Source organism: Crocuta crocuta, unplaced genomic scaffold (assembly GCF_008692635.1).
Source record: "Crocuta crocuta isolate KB4526 unplaced genomic scaffold, BGI_CrCroc_1.0 scaffold31, whole genome shotgun sequence".
Taxonomy (NCBI): domain Eukaryota; kingdom Metazoa; phylum Chordata; class Mammalia; order Carnivora; family Hyaenidae; genus Crocuta; species Crocuta crocuta.
Window position 1 is genome coordinate 1,509,419 of NW_027528362.1, and position 25,626 is coordinate 1,535,044.

Consider the following 25,626-nt stretch of genomic DNA (forward strand, 5'->3'; position numbering starts at 1 on the left):
GCGATACAGGGTGTGGAATTTGGGATTAGGATGATCTGCATGTCAGTCCCAGCCTTGCCCCTGCCTAGCCAACCAACCCTGAGGGCGCCACTCACCCTCTGGGAGCCTCAGTGTCCCCATCAGGGAGCAGGGTCCCTGCCAAACTCCCATGAGCTTACGTCATCCCATTTGCCTGCTCTACTGTTCTTCTCTTTTCTCTCCTCAAAACTGGCATTTGAGAAACTGTTGCTGTTAAAATGAGTACTTGCCTTTTAAAAATCTTCAAGTTGCTAAGCAGCATTCCCCCCCACCCCCTCCCTTTTATGCAGCCTGGTTACCATAGTATCATCTGAGCCTGGTAACAAGAAGCAAAGAGCAATCATTTTTTGCTAAATAGGGTTGGGCACACAGATAAACACGCTGAAATGTTTCCTTACACCCCATCTGGAAAAAGTGAGGAAACTGCTTCATAGTAAACCACTCGGAGTCCTCAATCAGCTACTACCTGGGTTTCCCGTGCGCTTACAGCTCGTCTGCACACCTGTAAGTCCCTGGACGCCATAACCACCCCTGGCAGAGCGCTTCCTACAGAGGCTTTTGAAGGGGTGCTGCTGCTTCTCCCTTATTTGTAGCTATTTAGGGCTAAGTGCAGACTCAGATCCTTCTCAGATGGTTGCTAAATATAGAACATCGAGCGTGAATCAGTTTTGCGGCTGAAGGTACTAGTGTCGTAGCAGGTTTGAAGAAGATAAATAAACGTCATCAAAGTGACATCAAAGGGTGCTCTTAAAACACAGAAAAGATTCGCAAAGATAGGAAAATAAAGGAATGACTTGAAATTTAAACAGGTGCGTAAGAACTATTAATCCTGGACTCCTGCTCTTCAGACCAAAACTCACAAGGTCAGGCACTTGATTACCAACGATACAAACTGAAACACAGCCAAAGGTGACTTTTCTTCCCCTTTGGCCCATGAAGTCCTGGATGGTCATGTTTCCACGGCTGGAATGCACAGTCACAGCCTGATTGGTTGTTTAAGACATTGCAATGTTTCCACAGTGGTTGATGTCACCCACCCCCCACCCCCCCAGCTCCCAGAGCGTCCTGCTTCCCAGTCGCCCACACTCCAGCTTGGGCACGATCTCTCAGGATCCAGCATCTAAGGAGTTAAGGCTGGCACGCCCGGGGTCTCCAGGAACCTGGCACAGATGCCAGCACCTATTCTGATTGCTCAGTGTCCACATGACGCTAGTTAACTATTTTGAATATCAGCTCTTAAAGCTGTCCTCACATACTTCAAATCTTTTTCTAAATAATGAAGTCGATGTTTTCTTGAGAAAGCAAAATATACTCTTGGAGAGTGAGCCATCAGGGAAATTGCCGCCCTCTAGGAAAAACGTGCCTACGCTCAGCCTTCTTTGGGAAGACATTGATTGCCTTTGAACTCGGTTCTCAGAGAGGGGTCGCTGGCTGGCTCAGTCAGTAGAACATCTGACTTGATCTCAGGGCCATGGGTTCAAGCCCCATGTTGGTTGTTGAGCCTGCTTTACAAAAATGAAATAAAAACATTTTTAAAGAGGAGCACATCAGTGGCTTAGTTGGTTAAGTGTCCGACCCTTGATTATGGCCCAGGCCATGATCTCAGGGTCATGAAATAGAGCCCTTCATCAGGCTCTGCGCTGAGCATGGACCCCACTTGGGCTTCTCTCTCTGCTCCTCCTCTGCTCTCTCTTCCTCCCTCTCTCTCAAAATAAATAAACTTAAAAAAAGGTTTTTTTCATTAATGAGCTTGGGTCTCAGGATTGAGATGAACAGGCACCATTGCCTGCACTCTCACGCTTGACTGCACAATGACTGTGGCACACAATTGCCAAGCAGCTGGTAAAAACAGGAAGGGCCCCGCGTGGCCCCACAGCGCTGTGTGTGCTCACCGCCTCAAGCCGGTCCCTACGTCTTAAACACGTAGAGCTCAGCAAGACCTAGAGAAGGCGTGCCAGGCAGAGGCGGGTGCTTCCCAGACTCATTCAAAGAAATCAACTTCTTCCTCAAAATGCAACGAAACTTCCTTCCATGAGGCTGCCAGAGCTTCTCTTATTCTGTGTGTGACGGCTTCTACTTTTCCTGTACCTTCCTGGAAGCCACTTCAGGGTTAATGGCACGTCTTGCTGAAGAGGCTTAGGACCCAGGAAGGGAGCAGAAGAGATTTTTCTATCTTTGCTTCAGTCAGGAGGGAGTCACAGACATCACAGATGGATGATGTCCATCTGGAGCCTCTCAGAAAGACCTTCTATGGCGTCACTCACTTACTTAGCCCAGGGCTTGCTGACCCTTGGTCTAGGAAGGTTCTGTGTGATGCCTCAGGAATGTGTGGTTGGAGCCCATTTTTCTTTTGTTTGGACTTAGCAGAAGCAGAAGTTCGCTGTCAGAATGACTTGGATACTGCTTCTTCTGAGTCCCAACCTTCTTGGCTCCCCCAACTCCTTCCTTTATGCGAAGTCTTTGGTCAAGTGGGAAAGGTTCCTTGCTCCTTGTCTGAGCAGTGTCTGCCACGTGGCCCTTTCCATATCAATTCTCAGACCCCTTGTCTACGGCTATGTCTCTGACTACGAAGCAGAGGTGCATTTTCCAAGAAGAACTCCTTCCTCTTTCTGGGTTCTACAAACTTCCACATGTTCCTAACTTGACCATGGCCAGAGGCAATTGGTCAGAGTTTCACAGGGCTTTGGCAGTTTTGCTGGCTAAATGGTCTCTGGATTAAGTTCCAGTAGTATGTGGGCAAGTGTTTATAACCATCTGTCTTGGGGGGGGCGGGGCGGGAAGAAAAGGCCCAGATTCGTGTGGCATTTGCCAGTTTCTATGCCGTAAACACTCCCACCATGGCCAGTTTTGAGCTGCTAATGTGAAGCCCCTGAATCCAGAGTTAGGGAAAGATGCGCCCCATCCTTTCCTATAAGCCGGCACCTACAGGATGGCTCTAGCACATCAAGGAATTCCCCTTTCAGGGGAATGTGACCTTTGTTGTTTCTTCATGTCCCGTTCTGTGTCTTGTTTCTGTCTAACATCTAATTCCGTCCAACATACCGCTCCGCTAAGCTAGTGGTTTCCAAGCTCTTTTCCAGTCAAGTGTCTTTATGTTTGTATAAATAAATAAAGTACATAAAAGCAACACTAGCCTGAAGCCATTTGGGAAGGGTTTTAGGCTCCATACTATCCTATAGCTATGAGGACCCCTCCTCTTAGTGTTTTTGATGATATGAAACAATCAGAATTATGTGGAAAATATTACATAGTTCTTGACATATGACTGTTTTCTTGAACTCTTTGGAATAGGTTGAAATGAGCAACGTTTTGAGTCCACTTGGAACCAGTTGTAAAACTCACCGCTTTTGGCTAGGAGGGGCTCTCAGGAGCCATATTAATCAACACACCGATAATGACCTCAAGAGCTGTAGGACAGGCCACCAGAATGCTTAATTTAAGTGTTTGTCTGCAGCTCCGAATGTTCTCTGGCTTCAGCTGTCTACCCAAAACTTGGAGCTCTGAGTCATACCACTCTACTGGCTTGCGGGTTATCGGTCATGCTTTTTTCTCAGTCAGTACCTCCTCTGTCTCTTGCTTTCTCTCTCTCCAGGTTTCCTCACAATATTATTTCATGTCATTTAGATAGCTTTAAAAGATTCTTTGATATATTTCCCTTCCAACGGAGTGCTTTTCCATTTTTATTAACCTGGTGTACAGTGTAAATCATAATTTCATGGAGATGTACCATTCGATCTTAATGGACTCATGATTCTAGCTGATGAGTTCTTTTTGTTTTGATGGGAGGAATTGGTTTGGAATCGCCTAAGATTTCAGGAATCAAGTTATTAATAAAGAAATATGAATTATAAATCAGGAAAGGAGACTGTGAAGACAGAAGAGATAATAGCAAGAAGGTTCTGTTCTATCTGCAAACCCCACATATCTCTCTGACTATTCCTGCATTGTGTAGGATTGAAAGGTTCTTTTTTTAATGTTTGTTTATTTTTGAGAGAGAGACAGAGTGTGGGCAGGGAAGGGGCAGACAGAGACAGAGACAGAATCCAAAGCAGGCTCCGGGCTCTGAGCTGTCAGCACAGAGCCCAACGCAGGGCTTGAACTCAGAAACTGTGAGATCATGACCTGAGCTGAGGTCGGATGCTTAGCCAACTGAGCCACCCAGGTACCCCTAAAAGGTTCTTCTAGCTCCACTTCCTTCTGGCCTTATTCTGAGATCTGGGATCAGTGGCGAGTTGTCAGCATGACACAGAAATGCCCTGGACTGTCTTCAGGCTAAGTGGTGGATGGAAGCAGTGATCCCACCCCTCCTCCCTCCCCCCTCCCCATGCTGCAGGGGGCATGAAAGTACAAAAGCTGAAGTCTTTGAACATAAAGCTGACACTGCAAGGACTGATAGTTGGATGGTAGACATCAAACTTGGTGAGGGAATAAGACTAGGGCACATCCAATGTCAAATGTGTAGGTTATTTTTACTTCCATCTGCATATAAGACCTATCTTGTTGATCCACAGGAATGGGGAAGACCAACCCAACCCCCATCCCCATCTTCAGTGAATTACTGGGCCTTTCATTTAGACATCATAATGTGCTTCCCAAAACACAATGACTCAAATCCAACTTCCAGTCTGTGTTCAAGTAGTATCTCAGTTAGTATTACCATTCACAAGGTTACCCAGATCATAAACCAGGAAGTCCTGTTTGGCCCCTTTTCCCTCCCCACTATCCACTGAGCTATCAACTTCCTTTTCAAAGGCTCAGATTTCTACCTTTTTCCTTCTAGTTTCAACATTACCGCCCTATTTCAGGCTATTCAATTTTTTTGCCTGCTCTGGAATAATTTCTTTTTTATTCATAACACCCTTTTGGTAACTATCAGTTGAAAGTCTGGTAACAATCAGTTGAATGTCTGGGTTGCTACAGAGTCTTCTTCCTGACTTGCCTGCCCTCAGTCAACTATGCTTTCTGTCTCCCACTTATGCTCCATGCTCCAGTGAAAGTTCTAAATCAAAGTGTGTCCTGTGTCACACCTGGAGGTCATCGCATTGCACCTGCTGTGGTCCCCTGTGTGGTCCCACACACTCGTCAAGCCACCCTTCCATTCGGCTGCGACTACAGAGTCTACCAGACTTTGCTTCCTAGCATCAATCCCACCCAGACTCAGCCTTGCCAACTCACTTCAGGAAATCATTTCAGGATCCCATCTCCCACCAGCAAGTGGGATGTTATTAATGCTTCTCATGTAGACCTTGTGCCGGATCACCTCTTTGTCCCTTCTGTGTTCCCCCAGAATCACATGGGCTATAAAATGTGGAAACTACATTTCCCAAAAGCTTTTCCAGAAGCTTCCTGCTTAGATTGTGCCAAAGAGAAAATATCAAGTGAGATTTGGAAGTAGAAGGGAAGTTGACATCAACGTTGTTCCTGTAGCAGCAGCAGGCAGCTTTGGAGGCTTTGACCATGGCTTCCAGGAGGCCTTCTGCGGTCACTTGTAGTGCCGTTGCAGGCATCTGAAATCACTGGCTAGAGCTTCCTGTAATTCCTGCATGTTCTTATTCCCTAAATTCTAAAAGCAGCATTCACTGACCTTTGTTACCCTTATGTCCCAAGGGCTTTTGCAAGCCCTTAACTCCCTGCATAAAATCTTTTTTTCTTCTGGAAATCTCTGGAGCAGTTTCTATTTTCCTGACCAGACCTTTACTAACATAGATCTGGTAGTCCATGATTTGGAAATGCATTTAAGCCAAGACACAGCTTCGAGCTCACTGAGATACAATCTTTCTGTTCCTTCTGTGGTTGCACAGATCTGTAGGATTCCACTCCTGCTTCAGAATCTTCTGCATTCTGTATTCTAAAGCTTCTGCAAAAATGCATCCATTACAGTGGATCCCAGCCCACTTGGCCTAGACCCTTGTACCTTTCCTAAACTTTGCTGGATAATCGTCTCAAGAAACTCAACCATAGCCTCTTATCTACTCTACCTCTTGAACTTGTGCTCCAACCTAGACAACTTCCCTGGAACCACAGAGTTGCCATCGCCCACCTTTGATATTTCTGCCTGGGAACTTCTGCTCTCATTCTTTATTCACTTTTGGGTCCCAACCAATGTTGGTTAATCCAGCTCCCCAGGTGACAAATCATACAACCAAGATTGCTCCCATGGCCTGGGTCCCACCTCATCCCTGTTTTGTCCCAGCTTTCTTCCTTTCTCTCCTTGCCTAGTTTTGAAGACCCAGCATGCCCCTTAGTCACGATAATGGTATTAAGCTAATAATGTACCAAATGCTTAAAGTAAAGCATTTTTCTACCCCTCCCATTCCACTTCAAGTCCTTGTAACCAACTACAAGCTAGGGTATAACTCACAAATGCAGGAGAAGGAAGTCACGAGAATCATAATGAATAGACATTATATTATTTAACATAGAAGCGTAGACCAGTTAGTCTTGTCAGACCTACTTGTGACAGATGTTCATATGGCTAAAGTCACCTGCCCTTTTCTCCCTACATATTACATTAGGGCAACTTGTTTTACCTTTTCCTCATATATACCCCTTGCTGTCCCAAAGAATGTCTTATTCCGTATTCAGGTAACAGAACATACACTTATATTCTGCTTTTGAATTAGCCCTCTGTAGTTTTTCTGTGCTGCTGAAAGAGTTCTTTCTTTTCTCTGGCACACTGTCTGCTTTTCCTCTCTGGAAAATTTTTGTAACCACATGTGCACATTTAGTACTACAGACTCTTCTTTAAGAGGTAATTTATGGAAAACCAATCCATGTGCATTACGAGTGCCAATGCTATAAGTCCGTGTAATCATACAATTTCAGAGTTTGTTTGAGCCAGAACACAGGGAAGTCAGTCTTTGATATGCCTGCACAATCCTCATGGACATAATCGTAAGGGAATACTTAGCACAAAAAATCATGGTGGCAATTGGTTTACTTGCCTCCACTCTTAATATCGGAGTGGAGAAAGAATTTCTGCTAAAATTTAGATATGGACATACTACCTATTCTTCTTGGAGATCTTTTAAAAGAGATTCCACCCACCTATCACATTGTTCTGCAGGATGAGTCATGAGCACTGCAATGCCGTAAAAGGAAGATTCTAACACATTTACTCCTAGACCTCCTGGCTGGACAGATCTGTCATGCTCCAATCTTGTAGCCGTGATTTATACATTCACAGGCACAGTGATGGCATGATGACTCCATTCTCCTGAAATATCTGACTTCATCTTGGGGCTTCAGCCTTTCCCCCCTCTCTTGACATCAAGTCTTGCTTCATCCAGTTTCCAGAATCCAACTGCCTGCTTTCCAACGGGGGTTTCCATGACAACTTCTGTTTGTGGTGGTGTTGACTCCAGAGCTTCATTTCATTTCTCCTTTGTGGCACTGAGCTCTTCTCTCCTGAACATCCCTGGTTCTTCTCTGTTCTTATGTTGTGCTTGACTTTGACCTCACCCTCTCTGAGTTTTATTTACATACTGATGAGTTTTGTTGTCAGATAAACTAGAATCAGAGTCAAAGTCATAGTTTTAAACCCTGCCCATCACAGAGAACTAGGTCAGATCAAGAGTCTCCTGCCTTGTACAAGTGATGGCTATTAATTTTCAGTCCTGGAAAAGAAGGATTAAATAAGAAAATAAATCCAAGGAAATCCAGTCCTCCCCCCCACCCCAATAACCACATACACTTCTAAGGTTGGTCACCTTTCAAGTTAATTCTACATGCTTAACTGATTGAAAACTCATTTAAGATCTTAAGTGTCTTTCCCCCCCCTGCTAGGGAATGCCTATCAGTCATTCACTCCTTAGTATAAAGTGACTTTATCATTCAATGACAAATTAGCAGTCCTGGATAAAGGTGAGAGATTGAGATTGAGAAGAGGGGTCATTTTTAAATGTAAGAGTCAGGAAGGCAGGTTCTGTAGGGAAACACTGTAAAAACAAAAAGATTTCAGAGCCTAAGGATATGAGATAGAGCTTTGTATGAGCTGGTAGTGCTGCTAATAAAGGGCAAAATCACAGATTTTGCAGATTTCTTCAGCACATCATTGGCAGCACCTGAAACAGACTACTGTGAAGTCTTTCACCCTTTGCCCTTGGCATGTGGCAGTAGGTTGCCGATGCCTGTGTGTGTGAGGTCTTTTACCAGGTGCAATTTAAATCCAGTTTAAATTCTTAGAGGCATAGCAGACACACCAGTGCAGATATATTGCACTCCATTCATAGCACAGGCTCTGCTCCCTTCTCACTCTCTTCCTTTTTTTCCCTCTCTAATCTCTCACTAAAAGCGCTCATTAGGAATCATTCCCACAAAGTCCTAGTGGTCGCTTCATCCTTCACAAGTATGTAGTTAATGACAAACATAAAAAAGAGAAATACAAACAAAGTCAACAAAGTCACATAGGAGAAATAAATCTTTTGAAATCTTTGAAACACCAAGCGTCTTTATATGCTTGAGAGCAGATATGTTCTGGACGTAGCGAGGCCTCAGGTGGGTCCCTGTCCTGCTTCCTCTCTAGCCAGATGCTCTCAATGCTTTATTTATCCTCTTGTGGCCTGAATTTACCCAAAGAAGGGAGAATAAAAAAATATCTCCCTCTTAGGGTTATGAAGATTGTGAGATAAAAATTGTAATGTTTTTGGCAGAGAGTTAAGCCAAATCAAGTTTCAATAAAGGGTTTCACATAGAGTCCCTTTGGGTGGTTCAGTAGGTTAAGCATCTGACTCTTTTTTTTTTTTTTNCCCCAAGCATTTGACTCTTGATCTCATCTCAGGTCGTGACCTCGCTGTTCATGGGATTGAGCCCCTCATCAGCCTCTGCATGGACAGCACAGAGCCTGCTTGTGCTTCTCTCTCTCTCTCTCTCTCTCTCTCTCCCTCTCTCTCTGCTCTTGCCCTACTGGTGCTCACTTGCTCTCTCTTTCAAAATAAACAAGAAACTTTTAAAAATTTTAAAAAGGGTTATATATTTAAATTTAAATATTATATATTTTTACATTTTTAAAAGGGTTATGTATATTTTATATATATATATGAAAACACGTTTAGTTTTCCAGAGCTCTTGTTCAGAAAATTTTCTATCAATATTCATCTAAAAATTCATCTAACAAAATAATTACTGAATGACTAATATGTGCCAAGTAGTGTAAAACTTGATATAATTTCTTTTTATGGATTTTTGAGGATGTGACTTAGACTTATTTTGAAATCAACTTTTTGGAACAGTCACCTTTATTAGACTCATGATATCTGTGCTCTTGTTGGCTGGTTCGGAATTCTGTGCTTGCTCATTGTATTTAAAAAAGCAGTCATGATTCATCTTATGGTCCACAAAATCTCTGGAGAGCCCTCAAACCCATTCATTTCAATGCAATCAGTATCTATGTGCTACTTCCTATGTGCAGAAGGCAGTGCTAGAAGCTGGGAATTGTAAGGAAAAAGAAAACACTGTTGTGTTTCAAGGAAGAGTAAATATGGCTGACCGCCAAAGCATCAGGCAAATGATTGATAGAAAACAGTGAAATGTATGCAATGAGCAAATGCTACGAGAAACGTGGAGAGAGAGCTTCATTCTAGCGGGGGGCACCAGTTCGTAGAGGAGAGAGCATCTGTACATGGCCTTAAAGATGAACAGGATCTGGCTTAGGAAGACAGGAGGAAGAGACTTGTGTAGACAAAGAAGGTTGAGCACCTAGGTCACCATATTCAGGGAGGTAATGAACTTAGCTGAAGTTATAGCTTTGGAAGCACAGAATCAGTGTCATAACTGGAAGGTGTAAGGCCACAAGTCTAAACTTCTAAACCAAACTGACTCCATGACAGGCTTTAAGTTTCCCCTCTAAACTAGAAGGCCTGTTTCAGGTAGTTACACATTGCCCAAGGCAGGAGTAACCCCCCTTGCAACACCCAATCAGGAAAGGCCAGCGACCACCCTCCACGTTGTTAAGGGAGAGGCCTAGAGATAGAAACTATAGACAGGACCCTGTTACCTAATGTTAAAGTTAACCTGTTAGTCTCCGAACAAGACCCTAGGCTCGCTCTGTGATTGGTTGAATTTAAAGGTGCTCTAAATGTTATAATTGGATCCTGCCAAAAGTAGCGAATACTGTAGACAATGTGTATGGCCAAACCCGCTGTCAATGATGTTGAATAATTATGATTGGATCACTGTTCCCATGTCACAACTTCTGTAACTCCCCCGTCTCAAACCCCATAAAAACCCTACTCTGCCCTTGTTCGGGGCTCTCAGCACGGATCCATTGCGCTCATGAGGTCTGGGAGCCCGAGCTTAAGCCCATAATAAAGCCCTTTGACTTTGCATGCGTGACTCGGTCTCCCTGGTGGTCTCTGGTCGGTGAGGATACTGCGATCTGGGTATAACAAAGGGACCCTAGAATCCAGTCCACTCATTTTACCAGCATGTGTTAAAGGAAATTATGGGGGACATATTTAGAAAGGTATGTTGGATTAATTCATGCAGAACCTAGAGTATCATTTGAACAGTCTAGACTTCCTGCCACAGGTAATGGATACTTCTGGGAAGTTCTGAGTAGTAGAACTGAATGTATTTATAGCCTTTACTCTTATTTGGGGTCCTTCTATAGCTCTTCTGGATAAATATTTGGAAAGCTTGTTAAGACACTGATTGCTGCCCTCTCCCCCCATCCCAGAGTCTGGATAGGGCTCAGGAATCTGCCTTTTTAACAGGTTCCCCAACCGCTGGAGACCATACTTTGGGAACCATTGTTCTGTTGTGTATTATTGGCTCTCAGCTCTGGATGTTCTTTCAAATCACCAGAGGAGTTTTGTTTGTTTGTTTGTTTAAATACTGAAGTGTGTGCCCTACTGCAGACCAGAGGATGAGCTATTGTAATTATTAAAAACTCCCATGTGACATGAGGAGCCTGGGTGGCTCAGCCAGTTAAGCGCCCGACCTTGATTCAGGTCATGATCTCGCAGTTTTTGAGTTTGAGCCCTGCGTTGGGCTCTATGCTGCAGCCTCCTTCTGATTCTGTGTCTCCCTCTCTCTGACCCTCCCATGCTCATGCTCTGTCTCAGTCTGTCTCGCTCTATCTCTCAATAATAAATAAAAGAGTTAAAAAAAAAAAAGATTAAAAAGAAAGTCCCCATGTGGTATCAGCACTTCTCAAATTTGCTCGTGCATATGAATCACTAGGAATGTTAGATGCAGATTCCTTTTCAGTAGATCTGGGTGGAGGTTTGAGACCATGCATTTCTAATGAGCTCCCAGAACATGTGAATGCCTCTGGTCAGTGGACCACACTTTGAATAGCTAGCCTCTAGGTTCTTTTTTTTTTTTTTTTTCCCTTTATCTCACTTTTCTCTCTAAGCTTTCATTCAGTGGTTGACTCAGTCTCTCCTTTCTGCTCCCAGTGCGGCAGAATGACATACCTTTCCCAAACTCCCATTTGGACTGTGCCTAAGGAGAAAAACATAAAGGGATGGGGTGAAGGACTCTTGATTTGGTCAGCAGCTGAGTCAACCTGGAGATGGGACTCTGGGCAGACTCCTGCTTGGTGGCACAAAGCCTGACGCAATGCAGGTGAGCATGAGCCAGCAGCCCGGACCTGGATGTGTCCATCTGAAGCCTTCTGTCCCCACCAACTGCTGCGCTTGGCAGGCCGCTCACACGCCCCATGCTCCGCCTGCCTCGCTGCTCTCCTTTACACACCCCTGAGCTCCGCCAGCCCACCCTCTCTCAGCGACTTGCTTTTCTGCACAAATTACTCTTTGTTATAAGCACAATTCCCAAAGAGAGAATAAGAAGCTTTCTGGCATATCTATTAATCATGAAGGAGTTTGAAAGCTGGGAATAAGGCAAGGGAGAAAGAGATGTATAAACTAAATGGAAAATGCCCATTTGAAATGAAAATTCTTGTAGGACTTATATTCTTGTAGTTACCTTAAATGCCTTCCTCTCTTTGTGTGTGGGGGGAAGGGTGGGGGTAGACAAAGGGGTGGGGAGTGATTTCCCCCCTTTTATTTTCTCCAGTGAATTCTGACGATGATTTGAAATGCTCTTGGCTAGGAAACTTACACTTGGAAGGATAAAAATGAAAACATTCCAAGGCTGTAAGGCGAATCTCCTGCTCTCACAACCTTGAGTGTATCGACACTAAGACACCCAAATTATGTCAATGAAAGGACAATATCTGAGCACAAGCCGCTCTGTGCCTTCATCGAACAAAGAAAGAAAACAGTCATTGTTTTTGCTAAGCTGTGTTTATATTAACAAAGGCCTCTGGAAGAGTTTAGCCCTTGAAATTTTTCTTCCTGGGACCTTGGAACATTACCACTTGGGAGCGGAACTGATGATTTATTTACTGATTATATGTGAGTGGGGAGAGTTTTGCAAGGGTTCCAAGAGCGACTTCCAAATGGACATGAACACAGACGCATGCAAAGGGTGCGGGGAATTGAGGCCAATCGCGGTACTCCGTGATACTCACAAATTTGGGTCAGTCTCTCAATTAGTTTAGCAACTCATCTGTGTGAGTACAGAAACAAAAGCTACTTGGAGCCCTTGCGGGTTGGCAGAGCATCTTAAAATACCCTCCTAAAGAGGCAGCGCTGTAAATTCAAAACAGACTTCCAAAATAAACTCAGCGGGGCAGCGCCCCGGGAGTCTGCACGGCCAGGCCCCGTCCCCAGTTCTGGATGCTCAGGACACGTCAGCCCCGTGGAGCGTTGCAGCCTTCCTCCATGAGCCGCTTCTCCGGGGAGGAATCAGTCATCCTGAAGTACAGTCAAGAGCTCTGCCATTCCAGACGCAGCTTCCATGAACCCTCCTCCGCTCGGCATTACCAGTCTCTCCCTGGCGGCGCAGGGAATTCGATGTACTTAGCGCACTTGGAGGCTGCGTGCACATGCGAAGGCCAAGCGTTTGACACAGGGAGTTGGATCAGGGCTTTTTTTCATCTCGGAAGTTGCCCCCCGCACGTGTGTGATGTACAGTAACGAATACGGTTCCCTCAGAACTCAATCCCCATCCGCCCCTGTTGGGCTCAGCCATTTCTGCCACCAGAGCAAACTTCGGTGGTTTCGAGCATAAGTACAGATCATCTGTTGTGCTTTAAAGTGGGTGTTTTTTTTTTTTAAAGAAGCTAATTCGGTTGTGCAATACCATCAAGAGGAGCCACTTGTAAATTATATTTAGGTGTGTGTATGTTCTTCCAGCGGCGGTGATGATGAATCATAGCCATCTTCATTCTGTTATGTAACGCCACACTTACAAGAAGGGTTCCAAGCCGTGAGCCCGTGTGCTATCCATGCCCAGCAGAAGGGCCTCTGCCCTTCCCTCTACCCGGCCGGGCCTTTCCGTGGGGAACACGATAGAATGATGAACTTGCATGAGTTTGCCTGGGAGTCTCCTGGCTTTACCGGAAAGCCCTGTGTCAGGAAGGACACCACCACCCCCTCAGTCCCAGGCAAACTTGGACAGCTGGTCACCCTAACAGGTCTGGCTGTTTTGACCATTTCTGGCCTCGGCTGTAGACATTAGCTCTGGGTCCTGGATTCTACCCAGGCCTTCTGGCTCCAGCAGCAAATCAAGAAGATTCCGTGCCTGGAATAAAGAGGCAGGTTTGGGGCACAAAGTCGTCACCTCTGGTCATGGAGACAAGGACAGTTCTCCGGTTTACATCTTCTGGACTGCAGAATAAGGCAGTAACCTCGGCCTTTTGGTGAGGTCTGTGTTATTTCTAGAAGGATATTACATGTACTTAATGGGCATAAAAGTTATGCATGGTAATTTGGATGTATAGAAATTCATTTTTCTATGACTGAATTAGATTTCCCCATGAGCCTTCCTTTGTACTGATAGAGGGGAACATCTTGTCTTTTGAGGATTGTTCAGCCTAGGACCAGACTTTATCAGGTGAAATTCTGGGTTTAAATTCAGTCTGTTGAGGATCATGCTGCAGTCCACTGGGAAGCTGGGGTATAGGTGAACCACCAGCCTCAGGAAGGGATGTCTGGTCAGAGACCTCTGTTCTGGCTTCTCCTGGAGTGGCCACGCAGCTGGGACTTTGGTGTGAAGACCTCTACACCTACTGTGGGGGGCTGGTCCCTGGTGCCATGCACCTGTATTTGCTGCTGCTGCCCGGAGATCTCTTGAAGCTCCAGTCCTGGCCTGCCCCAGACCTCCGCAGCCCACAGACTCTCCTATGCTTAATGGAGAAGAGTCAGAGAGTCAGTGAACTTATCTGGGGCCCTCTTTACCTCAACATGCAAGGCCATTGTGTTGGCTTAGAGCATAATGCAAAGTGTTTCTAATCCTCCAGGGTTTCAGTCCCATGGTGGGCCGAAGCCCTGAGGGTCACAGGTACCCCCTTAACCTGTTTGGTGTTTCTAACATCTTATCTGCACTTCTCTCCAACACAGCTTTGACTGTGGAATGGGGCTGGACCAAACCTAATCAGGGATATTGACCCAATTCTAAGGCTCTTCTGTGCAACTTTTCTTAGTTCAGGCCCCAGCCCTTTCTATGCAGAGGAAACTGCTTATGTCAGGCTTACATAATGTCCTAGGTACTTCCCTGTTCTAGACTTATTGTAAAAATTCTGCAGTCTGAGTCCTACAAGCTTGACCTTTCAGTCTTCCAGATGAAATGCTTTTCCAAACAAAACCAGCTTTCTTTTTCTTTTCCTCTCCTCTCTTCTTCTCCCTGCTTTCCTCTTCTTTTCTTCTCTTTATCTCTCACACTCCCTTCTTCCCTCTTTCCCTCAGCCTATCTCTTGCAAATCTAACGCACTTTGGCATCGAAGCAATTATTACTCTCTGTGTACTCATTAAAGTAAAAACAACTGTCATAACAAATCAACCCCTAAACTTTAGTGGCTTAACTTAATGGAAGCTTGCTTCTCGCTTTGGAAACAGTTTGACACAAGTGAGTAGTGGGGTATTTTGCTCCACACGAGCCTTCAAGAACCCAGGAATTCTGTCATCTTCAGGACACGGTTTCTAAGAGAAGGTGGAGAAGGTATATCCACCTGTCTCGGGAGGAACACGTATCCAGTTGGGGAAGACTCGTCATATGGCCCCATAGAAACAAGAGAGTCTGGGTATTAGAATCCTCACCTGTGCAATCCCTTCCCAGCCACAGTTCTAACTAGGAATTATCCTTCTATGTGGTAACTTTGGCAGACTTCTAGAATGCATGGAGCACTATGCTGGGCACTTGGCAAAAAGATGATTAAGATGTGGTCTTCAGGGGCACCTGGGTGGCTCAGTCGGTTAAGCATCTGACTTCAGCTCAAGTCATGATCTCACGGTTCGTGGGTTCGAGCCCCACGTCGGGCTCTGTGCTGACTGCCAGCTCAGAGCCTGGAGCCTCTTTCAGATTCTGTATCTCCCTCTCTCTCTGACCCACCCCTGTTCATGATCTCTCTCTCTCTCTCTCAGAAATAAATTTTAAAAAACATTAAAAAAAAAAAAGATGTGGTCTTTGCTCTCAAGGAGCTTACCTTAAATATTGGTGAGCTACTAACCTCTCTATACTGCTCTTTGATACCTGAAGCAACTAAGACTCAGCCTTTTGGCTTATCTTTATTGATATAATACATGGTTCAGGGTTAGGGTGGAATCAGCTAATAACCAAATTTAAAACTGAGAGGGGTCTTGGAGGTCTTCTGCACAAAAACCTTTGCCCATAGATAAGAGAATGTAAGACCCAGAGAATTCAAATGACTGGCCCAAGTCTTCCTAGCCAAATAGGACTAGAACCAAGCTAAAATCCAGCTCTTTCCGTCTTTCAGTTCTAAACACTTTACAGTACATGGAGATCTTTCTGATAACCATGCAACGTATAAGAGTTTATGAGCTCAGAGATTTTTAAAGAGGTGTTCAGGCAAATGTGGCTGCAATTAAGTGCAATTTCCCAATGTAGTGCTGTTTGTAGATAGTACAGCCAGCATTTGCCATTATACCAACGGAACATATGAAATCATTGCTATTTTTTGGGAAATTATGGTACCTCTTTGGAGTATTGTCTTTATATCCACCTTGGAGTCTCTTGCATTCAACCACACCTCAGCTAAGAATATCTACCAGATACTTGAACAACATTTTGTTTCAATATACAGTACTCTTTACCATGTACCCAAAGTCACAGGCCATATCTGTAAATTAGTTGAGCTTATATTTAAAAGCATAATTGCTGTGATCTCTTCCCAAAGACCCAAGTACATTAGCCTAATGGCTACATCAGTATGATCTGTCAGTGTGGTTGGATTGGCATTGTCAGCTTTTACACAGAAATGTAAGGGGGGTAGAGGATTTCTGAGAGTAAATCTTTACCTGCAGCTCTCTGGGGAAGGGGTATACATGGTATGTAATGTAATATTTTCTGTAATGGAGATGCTCTGGAGCTGAAAACATTTAACTCCAGAAACTCAGACTCATGTATATTTCGCAGATAAATGCTGACTTGTGAGACTGGCACTCAGGCTATTTCTGAAGATGTCAAGTCTCCAGCCTAGAAAATTGGGAGTCATGGAGATATGTCAGAATAAAGAGGGGGCAATAGTTTACTGATATTTAAGGTAAGTGCCTTGAGAAAAAATGACATGTCTTCATTGCCTCTTTTTCCCCAGAGCCCCAGACTAGAGCTGGTCAGTGAATTCTGCTTGTGACTTTGGAAAAGCTTAGTGTTAGGTTCCAAAACTAAGGAGAAGCTGAACACGCCATTCAATTATGAAGCTACTCTTCCCAGACAATGGGTCTCCTTTGAACCAGAGCAGGTGGCAGAAGAATTTCTAGACCAGATCAGTTCTGGGGCCTTGGAGTAAACACACATCCACACACACAGCCCATAAAAAAGTAGTAAAGGCTAGAAAGTCTATGATCAGTTTCCCAATATGAAGAAGTCTATGCTGCTATTTATGNCACCCCTGTTCATGATATCTCTCTCTCTCTCTCAGAAATAAATTTTAAAAAACATTAAAAAAAAAAAAAAGATGTGGTCTTTGCTCTCAAGGAGCTTACCTTAAATATTGGTGAGCTACTAACCTCTCTATACTGCTCTTTGATACCTGAAGCAACTAAGACTCAGCCTTTTGGCTTATCTTTATTGATATAATACATGGTTCAGGGTTAGGGTGGAATCAGCTAATAACCAAATTTAAAACTGAGAGGGGTCTTGGAGGTCTTCTGCACAAAAACCTTTGCCCATAGATAAGAGAATGTAAGACCCAGAGAATTCAAATGACTGGCCCAAGTCTTCCTAGCCAAATAGGACTAGAACCAAGCTAAAATCCAGCTCTTTCCGTCTTTCAGTTCTAAACACTTTACAGTACATGGAGATCTTTCTGATAACCATGCAACGTATAAGAGTTTATGAGCTCAGAGATTTTTAAAGAGGTGTTCAGGCAAATGTGGCTGCAATTAAGTGCAATTTCCCAATGTAGTGCTGTTTGTAGATAGTACAGCCAGCATTTGCCATTATACCAACGGAACATATGAAATCATTGCTATTTTTTGGGAAATTATGGTACCTCTTTGGAGTATTGTCTTTATATCCACCTTGGAGTCTCTTGCATTCAACCACACCTCAGCTAAGAATATCTACCAGATACTTGAACAACATTTTGTTTCAATATACAGTACTCTTTACCATGTACCCAAAGTCACAGGCCATATCTGTAAATTAGTTGAGCTTATATTTAAAAGCATAATTGCTGTGATCTCTTCCCAAAGACCCAAGTACATTAGCCTAATGGCTACATCAGTATGATCTGTCAGTGTGGTTGGATTGGCATTGTCAGCTTTTACACAGAAATGTAAGGGGGGTAGAGGATTTCTGAGAGTAAATCTTTACCTGCAGCTCTCTGGGGAAGGGGTATACATGGTATGTAATGTAATATTTTCTGTAATGGAGATGCTCTGGAGCTGAAAACATTTAACTCCAGAAACTCAGACTCATGTATATTTCGCAGATAAATGCTGACTTGTGAGACTGGCACTCAGGCTATTTCTGAAGATGTCAAGTCTCCAGCCTAGAAAATTGGGAGTCATGGAGATATGTCAGAATAAAGAGGGGGCAATAGTTTACTGATATTTAAGGTAAGTGCCTTGAGAAAAAATGACATGTCTTCATTGCCTCTTTTTCCCCAGAGCCCCAGACTAGAGCTGGTCAGTGAATTCTGCTTGTGACTTTGGAAAAGCTTAGTGTTAGGTTCCAAAACTAAGGAGAAGCTGAACACGCCATTCAATTATGAAGCTACTCTTCCCAGACAATGGGTCTCCTTTGAACCAGAGCAGGTGGCAGAAGAATTTCTAGACCAGATCAGTTCTGGGGCCTTGGAGTAAACACACATCCACACACACAGCCCATAAAAAAGTAGTAAAGGCTAGAAAGTCTATGATCAGTTTCCCAATATGAAGAAGTCTATGCTGCTATTTATGTGGCTGAGTTAAAATTCCCTGGAGAAAGAGAGAGAGAGAGAGAGAGAGAGAGAAACTGCTAAAAGAATAAATAAAGTTAATCTCCTTGGAAAGTCTCAGACTTTTTTGCAGTCTAAAACCATGCACTTAGCTGTTCCGCAGGAAGATACAGTGAGATGGGAACCCTAATTTCTTAATATATAAATAAAGTTAAGTTTTCCTATAGCCTTAGATTTGGATATTTTACTTACAACTAAGTAATTACCTGTGTTAACTTAGAAAGCTACTAAGACACCAATTTACCTTCTATAGACATTTTTTGATTATGCTGAAATAGCCAGATTTCTCCTATGTTGATAAAGGAAGGAAGCAAGGAAGGAAGCAAGGAAGGAAGGAAGGAAGGAAGGGAAAAACAACAAAAGAAAATCCATTCCATGTGGCTGGAACCAGGCTCACTGAGATTTTTACCAAGAACAAAAATGCCTTGTATATGTACCCAAAATGGAAAGAACTGGCAATATTTTTCTGTACCAATATCATCAGACTAATAGCATTCCAGTCCATTAGTTGGCATTGTTCTTTCGAGGATGTATGGTCAGAAGGCCCAATGTAAGCTGGCTCAAGAAACTTTCCTTTTTTTCTGGATTCTAAATCTGGATGTATAGTTTAGGTTCTTGCCCTTTCACAGGCTGACTTTTGATGACTTCATCCAACTGTTCACTTAGTCAGTTACTCAGCAGAGACTTACTGAGGGCTTACAGTATGTAGGACACTGAGATGGGCATTAAGAATTCAAAGATGAATAAGACATGGCCTTTACAGTTTAAAAGCTTAGCTTAATGCCTCGAAGAGGAGACAGTTACCACATTGTAGTCATAGTGGGAGAGTGACCAAGCTCATTTAGGATGGCGTGTGATGCTCCTCTGCTGTACGTCTCCAGGGGATGGATCATGGACATGATTTTCTATGGGAACGGCAGTCCTTAGGGTAAAATGTGAGTGATACCCTGGAGATGTGCACCATGGCGCTCAGGGAAGAGTCACAAACAGACTACATGGAGGACGAGATGCCTGAGTTGAGCCTTAAACTGATGAGTAGGTAGACAAAACATAGAAAGATGTTGCAGGGAATGACCCAGACAATGGAGTACAATATAGATATGGTAAGAATAGAGTTAAATGGACAAGAGAAATTGGGGTAGGAGATGAGGTTGTACAAGGAGACAAAAGCCAGGAAAGAAGTGCCTTGCATGCCTTTTCAAGGAGTTTGAAATGCATCCAGTTAGTGCTGGAGCGTCTTTAAAGTGCTTTAAATATGGTGGTGACTTGCATTTTTGAAAGTTCACCTTGGAATTAATGCAGAAGATGGGTTTGTGTAAACCCAACACATCCCTTCCCAAGATGGGAAAGGGTGGAGAGGTGGGCTGGAGGATAGGGAAATAAGTTAAGGGGTTATTGAAATAACCCAGCAGAGAAGTAATGGAAATCTGAGTTAGTAATAACATGTGCAATGATTCAAAGCATTTAGGAGGGGGAAATCCATAGGGTAGAGGTCTAGGTGACCACTAAGAAGTCAGGGATAGCAAAGGGAGTTACTGGGGATGAAAGCCATATGAGTAAATCATCAATTGTTTAACCAGGGTAGGGGCCTACAGTGAAGGTGACTTTGGGTACTAGGATGACTTTGGTTTGGGGACATGTCAAGTTGGAAATTGGGACCACCAGGAGGGCTGCAGAGATAGACCCAAAGTTGAGGAGACATGTCTGGGCCATAGAAAGCCATTTAGAGCAATCAGTGTTTAGTGTGTGGTGGGAAATAGTCTCCTAAAATCTTAATTTCTCTCCTCTCTCCACTCTAAAATGACCTCTGATGAACTTTCCTGGTGATTTAACTTTTTCAAAGCCATCACTTGGAATCTATTCAGTCTTAGCTGTCAGATTGAATTACCACTTACATAGCTCTCCACTTGATTATTACAACTCCGAGTCCCTTCCTGAGGTTTCTCTGCTCCTCTGTTTCCCTGATTGCTTCTAGTTAAATAGTTGAGTAGACTTTCTCCCAGGCACTGGTCCAGCATAATACAGTGAAAAGGTCGTAAGACTGATTCCAGGCTCTACCACTTTCAAGCCATGTGGTCTTGTGCAAATTATTAAACTTCTCCAAACCTCAGTTTACTTATCTCTCCAAGCGACTGTAATAATAACAATGAGCACAATGTTTTCTGAAGTTTAAATGAGACAGAATACAGTAATGTTTAGCATGCCACATCAATAGATGTTGAACAGATATTAAATTTGTTCATTCATCAGTGTTTTAAATCAGAATCTATTAGAATTGGAAGAACTTTCTCATCTAATTCTGTCTCATTAGAGGTGGGAGAACTGGACTCCCACCTTGACCAAGGTTTCATAGCCAGCAGTCTTTGACATGATTTGGACTCCATGCCCTCAGCTTTAACTCCAGGTCATCCTCCTTTCTTCCAGCTTATTTGGAAGTCTCAGACTCCCTGTATTACCAGAGCTTTCTTGGGCTTCCTATGGGAAGATAGCAAAATGAAGGCTATGCTAGCTTTCTTTCACTGCATAACAAATTACCATGAACATAATGGCTTAAAACAATGCATTTCTATTATCTCACAATTTCCGCAGGTCAGAACTCCCCAACTGTGTAGAAGGGTCTTTTGCTCAAGGTCTCACAGGGCTACAATCAATATGATGGCCAGGCTGGTTTTTACGTGGAGGCTCAAATAGGGAAGCATTCACTTGTAACCTCACTCGGGTTGCTGGCAGAACTCATCTCCTTATTGTTGTAGGACTGAGGTGCCCATTTGCTTGCTGACTGTAAGCTGGGGGCCATTCTTAATAACTAGAGACCACTCATGGTTGATGCCATCTGGCCCTCTCACAACATAGCACCTTGCTTCTTCAAAGCCAGCAGGAAAGAGTCTCTACGTCCCATCACTTTGCTATAGTCCATTGATTAGAAGCAAGTCTAGGTCCTGTTCACACCTGAGGGGGGAGGGTATTACCCAAGACATGACAAGGGATGGAGATCATAGGACCATCATAGAATTCTGCTCTCTGCAGACACCATAGCGAGTTTTGTTTTGAGGGTGTCATAGAACACGATCTGGTTGGTCCTCAGCATTCTCTAATCACAACCAACACATTGCACAGCTTTCAGGGGAGTGTGATCTACAAGGGCTCTGGAATGACTCTGGAAACTAGACCCAAAATGTCCCCAGGAGACCCTGTCAGGGCCATAGTGACCCCATAGGATAGAATGGTGCCGGAACCATTGGGAGGAGAAAATATGTGTGTGTGCACACATGTGTGTGTGCAAATCCTTCCTGAGAGCACATCAAGAGAGACTACCCGCCATTCTGGCATTTTCTGAAGTGGCTTTTTCCTGAATTGTTGGTACACTCTGTGACCTGAGTCACACTCTCTTTATTAAAAATCCATCGTCTCCAGGCAAAGCAAATATTTACCCATATCTAACTCTGGTCCTAGCCATGGCAAATGTCCGCACCTTCTCCATGGAGCTGTCCAAATCCACTTGGCATGGCTAAGGAAGGTATTCTGTTGTTCCTCAGTCCTTCTGGTGACTGGAAGTCTGAAAGATTCTCTGCCTCTACGTCCCTGCCTGGAGTAAGTCCTGCCCACCACCACCTGACAATTCATCCTGGAACCCCGTTTTCACCATGCTATAGCTCTTTCTGCCTAAATCTGCATACCTCATCTTTTCCTTTAAGATCCACTGAGCTTTGTAACTCCTTCATTCACCACTTCTTTCCCTTACATCCTGTAATTTCCCATGCTATTCAGCCCCCAGGATGCATCACACCTGAGCAGAGCTAGTCGCCATGTCTGAAAGTGTGGTTCTACCATCCTCCTCCCCTCTCACTCAAGCCCACTCCTTATACTGACATTCATCAAAAATATGGTGGTCTTCTGAACCCCACCTTAAACCTCTTTGCCTCCCTGACCATCCTGTGTGCATTAATCGACACCAGCTTTGACCTCTGGAAACACTTGCGAACTGAACACAGTGCCTATTTTAGGCATTTATTATGTTCCATGTTAACAATTATTTCATGGGAGTGTATCTTGTTTCCTGGTGAGATTATCAGTCCATTGAGGGCAAGACTGACATTTTCCCACTTTCTCTTTCTTTCCTTTTCCTAGTGTTTAGACTTTGGGGTATGGACCTAGATCGACCTGTATTTAAATCTCAGCTCCAGCATTTTCTACATGTGTGAAAACTCTGTGGTGTTCATTTTTCTCGTGTTCAAATGGGGGTAATAGCTATTTTGTTTGTTTTGTTGTTTCAAAAAGTCAGTAAAGTGGCACATGTGAAGAAACTAGTGTTATGTATGATTCAACTAATGAAAATTATTGTGGAACACTTAATTGCACATGAGTGACCATTTCTGTTCAATCCAGCAAGAAATATTTGAGCACCTTCCACAAGCTCATTCCCGTGCTTAGGTGATAGGGGGAGTTCAAGAGGCCAAATGACCATGCTCTTACATACTGCAGAGGTTCTAAAGGCTTCCAGGAGTCTGTGGACTGGCCCAAAGCCCTAGAAGAGACCAAATTAGGTAGTAAATTTTTTAATTGGTGAGAATTCTCATAAGATGTCATTTAAAACAAACCAACCCCTTCAGTGTGTAGTGTATGCCCATTAGTATCCTCGATGAGAGTAGCCAAGGGCTCCCAGTTGCCGGCTGCTTTTTGACTTTCTCCTGCTGCATGCAGGGCCTGTTAACACAGTAGAAATGGAGGCTGTCCCTGGAGGCTGTCCCTGAAGAACAGGTGACCAGATGGCACTGGTCTGATGAGTGCTGATGAGATGAAAGATGGGCGTCTTCCCATTCTGCCGTGGGTGGAGAGAGGAGGAGGCAGAGTTGATCACCTGCAGCATCCTCCCCTCCCTCCCCTCGGCTTGCTCCCTCCCCACATGTGTCCTTCATCTTCATTGCACGGAACAGTGTCTCTCACTGAGGTCGCCTTCTAAAGCTCCTGGGAGTCCCCATCCCAGGATGAGGGTCACTGCGATGAGGTAGCAGGGTAAGTGTCTAGTAACCATCTCCTTCTTCTAGAAGCTGATGGTGATCAGCCATCCTGATAAGATTATGCTGCACTGAAAGTTAAAAATGGCACTTGGGAAAACTATCTTAAAGCTGAAGTGTAAATGTTTATCTGGGTTATTTTGCTGGAATACGAGCTTTTAGAGGAATTTGAGGCTTTCTCTGCTCCCTTTTGTGGGTGGCTCAATAAAATAAGAAACCTTCCACATTAATTCCTGTCAGAGCAAAATTGCAAGTGGTAGAATTCATTGGTTTTCCCTTTTACAGAATGCAGAGTGCCTTGATTATTGAAATGAATTACCGCATTATGAATGTCCCAGAGGAACATGAGATTTCCTGTCTGAGAGGGACCCATGGAGCCATTTGCGGCAGAAGGGAAAGCAAATGCTTCAGAGGAAAGAGAAGTCATTGCATCGTGGGCCTGACCCTCTGAGCACCCACAGTAGATGTACCGATGTTTCTCCATGACATTTCACCATGTTCTGTTTCACTGCCCTTGTCCAGGCTCATTACTAGGTCCATTGATGTCACTTTGTACCATCAACTGCCCATTAAACTGTATTCCCTTCAGACCTGCCAAGTTCAGGTCATGTCCCCTAAGGAGCTTGGAGGTAACGATAGAGCTCTGGGCCCACTGAGTCCTGTCAACACCATGGCCACATGTGAAGAAGAGTACCAAGGAAATTCTGTATCTGAGAAGAGACTCTGGCCCTGTGTCATTGAGGGAAAGATGGCTTCCATTTTAGCTGCTCTCCCCACCTGTCCCTGACCCATCCTTGGAGAATTTTGGACAAACGTTCCTGACCCCCATGTAGCCACTGCTTCTGATAGCTTTCTCTCACCCTCCACTTTCTCAAAAAGTCTCCTGTGAATGTTTGATGGGAAAATACAGGACAAGAAAATGGCTCCTTAGTTCAGTGCAAGATTAAGCAATAGTAGCAACTTAATAGTAGCAAGATTAAGCAGTAGTGGACTTCTGTCCACCACGCTCTTACTGCGTGTCTGGCACAGTGCTGAGCATTTTTCTCACACTGATTTGCCCAGAGACCCAACTAGGGAAATGCCTTTATTATTGGTAGGTTCTGATGAGGCAGGAGGGCCCAGTGATGTTAAATTAGGTGCCCAAGAGTAGAGTCAGACAATGAGAGCTGGTGAATCCCTGTGTCCTGATTTTAGAGTCTAAACTGTCAGGTCCCATGATAAATCACTCTCTGAGTTTAAAGAAAAAGTTTCCCCAAATTCCTGTTTTTATTTGGTCTCTTCATCTCTTCACTTCTCATGAAATTTCTACTCCTTTGTGTTCTCTTTGCTGCTCACTGCCCTCCTTCCTCCCACCAAACCAAAGAGCAGCTGATATTAAGTTAGTTTATTCTTAACTATAACTGTGCCCTTAGCGTCCAAGGTGCTGGAAGTCTATGAATACTTATAGCTTTCACTTATTGCTGCCAATTACACGGGCTTATTTCTGGTGAAGCACGTGAAAGCTTGCCAGTGGGCGGCAGTACTTTAAGCAGGTTTGGGTGTTAAGGAGTGGGGGCTGGGTGCCAGAACTATGTAGCTCCGATGACCACCTTAACACAGCGATCCATATTTGTGTCATGATCTGTGGGATGTGGGTCCTGCTGCAAGTTGCTCTGGAGCATGCAGCAACATCAATGAAGTCTTTTCACCAGCACTGTTTGCACAGGGTTTTATCTAACTTCCGGCTTACAGGAAAGAGAGCATGTAGGAACTATGGGCAATGAGTCAAGGAGCAAGTTAATTAGACAAATCCAGAAGGTGGCCCTTCCCCAGGCCCCCCACTAACCTCTTCTGCTACATGCTTCAATAACGTAAAAATAACAGGGCAGAGGTGGGAAATGCGGAGGAGGCCTGCGAGATCCAAAGAGAATAAAGAAGTGTAATAACCGAATGCCATTTGTGGACGTTGATTGGATCCTACTTTGAATAAATGAGCCATAAAACACATTTGGGGGACAGTGTGGGAAATCTGAATACGAAACAAGGACTATATGACAGGTAGGTGCTATTGTTAATTTTGGTAGATGCAGAAGGGGATGGTGATTACAGAGGACAATGTCCTTAGTGTTTAGAGATGCTTCTGAAGTC

At 44.1% G+C, this 25,626-nt stretch overlaps 1 long non-coding RNA gene across 2 annotated transcripts in view; it reads left to right on the plus strand.

Moving 5' to 3' along the window:
- The window catches only part of LOC144223184 (uncharacterized), a 35,299-nt gene that overhangs the window by 2,682 nt on the left and 6,991 nt on the right, over positions 1 to 25,626 (plus strand). The window lies entirely within an intron of this gene.